This window comes from Octodon degus, unplaced genomic scaffold (genome assembly GCF_000260255.1).
Source record: "Octodon degus isolate 3935 unplaced genomic scaffold, OctDeg1.0 scaffold00196, whole genome shotgun sequence".
NCBI lineage: Eukaryota > Metazoa > Chordata > Mammalia > Rodentia > Octodontidae > Octodon > Octodon degus.
In genome coordinates this window covers 3,064,900-3,067,450 of record NW_004524772.1, presented here as the reverse complement: position 1 = coordinate 3,067,450, position 2,551 = coordinate 3,064,900, and the positions used below count along the sequence as shown (strand labels likewise).

Genomic DNA, 2,551 nt, shown 5'->3' with positions numbered 1-2,551 from the left:
AAATCAATCAATCCACCACCATGGAATTCCCCACAGTACTGTCTCTGACCCAGGAACACATTTTACAGCCAAAGAAGTGGAACAGTGGGCTCATGCTCATGGAATTCCTTGGTCTTATCATGTTCTTTACCATTCAGAAGAAGCTCAATTGGTAGAAAGGTGGAATCATCTTTTGAAGACACAGTTTCAGCACCAACTAGATGGCAATAGTTTGTAGGGCTGGGGTAAGGTACTTCAACAGGCTGTATATGCTTTGAATCAGCATCCTCTGTGTGGTACTGTGTCTCCCATAGCCAGGATTCATGGGTCCAGGAATCAAGGGGTAGTAGTAGGATGGTACCACTCACCATTACCCCTAGTGATCCACTAGAAATATTTTTGCTTCCTGTTCCCAAGGCATTATGTTCTGCTGGGCTAGAAGTCCTAGTTCCAGAAGGAGGAGGTCTTGTACCAGAAAGCACAACCATGATACCATTGAACTAGAGCTTTCCCCCTGGTCACATTAGTCTCCTCATGCCTCTGAGGAAACAAGCTAAAAAGGGGGTCACAGTGTTGTCAGGGATGATTGACCCAGACTATCAAGGGGAAATTGGATTTCTACTCCACAATGAAGGAAAGAGAAATATACATGGAGTACAGGAGATCCCTTAGGGCACCTCTTAGTATTGCCACGCCCTGCTATTAAAGTTAATGGGAAGCTACAACAACCTAATACAAGCACAATAAGAAATGGTCCAGGGCCTTCAGGAATGAAGGTATGGGTCACTCCACCAGGGAAAGAACCAAGACCTGCTGAGGTGCTTGATGAAGGCCAGTGAAATACGGAATGGGTATGGAAGAAGGTAGTTCTAAGCTAGTTTCTAAGGATCATGTCTGTGAGTCAGGATTCCTGTTCCTGAGATAATGGCCCAAATAGAATGGAGCCTGAAGGCATCATAGAGAGTAATTGGAATGAGATTGTTGACAGTTTCAATGACATGAATCTCTGAGTCCCTTTTTCGTGACATCTATGCCTATGGTTTTGAGAAGCCCTCTGCCATCCAGCAGGGTGCCATTCTTCCTTATATCAAGGGTTATAATGTGATTGCTTAGGCCCAGTCTTGGACTGGGAAAAGAGCCACATTTTTCATATCAATTCTGCAACATATTGAATTAGAGCTAAAGGCTACCCAGGCTTTTGTTCTGGCTCCCACTCAAGGACTGGCTTAGAAGATACAAGAGGTGGTCATGGTATTAGGAGATTACATGGGTGCTTCATGTCATGCCTGTATTGGGGGCACCAATGTGCACACTGAGGTACAGAAGCTGCAGATGGAAGCACCCCATATCATCGTGGGAACCCTTGGCCACATGTTTGATATGCTTAACCGCTGATACCTGTCTTCCAAATACATCAAGATGTTTGTGTTAGATGAAACTGATGAAATCTTGAGATTTTGTATGATACCCTGACCAACATTCAGGCAGTCATATTCATTAACACCCAAAGGGAGGTTGATTGGCTCACAGAGAAGATGCACAGCCAAGACTTCACTGTCTCTTCCATGCGTGGAGATAAGGACTGAAAGGAATGAGATGTGATTGTGAGGGAGTTCCAGTCTAGCTCCAGTAGAGTATTGATTACCACTAACTTACTGGCCAGAGGCATTGATGTGCAGCAGATGTCTTTAGTTATCACTATGATCTTCTGACAAACAGGGAAAACTACATCCACAGAATTGGTCACGGAGGCCACTTCGGCCGTAAGGGTGTAACTATTAACATGGTGACAGAAGAAGACTAAAGGACTCTTTGAGACATTGAGACTTCCATTGAAGAGATGCCCGTCAATGTTGCTGACCTTATCTTAGAGGGCTGGCCTGCTGCCTAGCCCCAACCAGAGTTCAATCTTGGGTAGCTGAGGAGCAGTTGGAGGGGGGAAGGAAGGGATCCAAGGGATGGACATTTGTCAACTTTTTTTTTTCTTTGAATAAATGTCACTTTTTGAGACAAAAGAAGGAACCATGAACATTTTAGACACCCTTTTTTTTTTTTTTTTTTTTTTTGAGGCACTCTCTTGCCCCAGGCACTGTCTCCTTTCAAAACACACTAATTCATTTTCCTTACCTAGCCTTCAGGTCCTAGAAGCTCTCCCTCCCCTGATCAAATTCCTCTGGAAAAATTCACGGGGGTGTAGAACATGTTAACCTGACCTCATTTGCTGAACAAAATCTCCTAAGTGAGGGTGCTTGCAGGAGATGTCCCCACATTGGGAGAGCAGGGGAGAGAAAATGGTAACCAGTTTTACATTGTTTTGTATAGTATTTATTGATTCAGGAAACAAATGAAATTCTGAATAAAATGATTTGGAAACTGGAAAAAAAAAGGTAGTTCTAAATACCAGTTATGACCCTGTGATCAGCTACAGAAAAGATTATAATTGTACTATTTCCCCCATATGCATCTGTTATAATATTATATGATAGATTTAATACTGTTTTAGAGGTTTATTAAACCTGTGTTAATGTTGAAGCTGTAAAATGATTAAGCATAAGCATCAAGCAAAGAAAAC

At 42.7% G+C, this 2,551-nt stretch overlaps 1 pseudogene; it reads left to right on the top strand.

Annotated features, from left to right (window-relative positions):
* Positions 1–869: 869 nt before the first annotated feature.
* On the top strand, positions 870–1,783 carry LOC105743967 (annotated as a pseudogene).
* Positions 1,784–2,551: the final 768 nt, after the last annotated feature.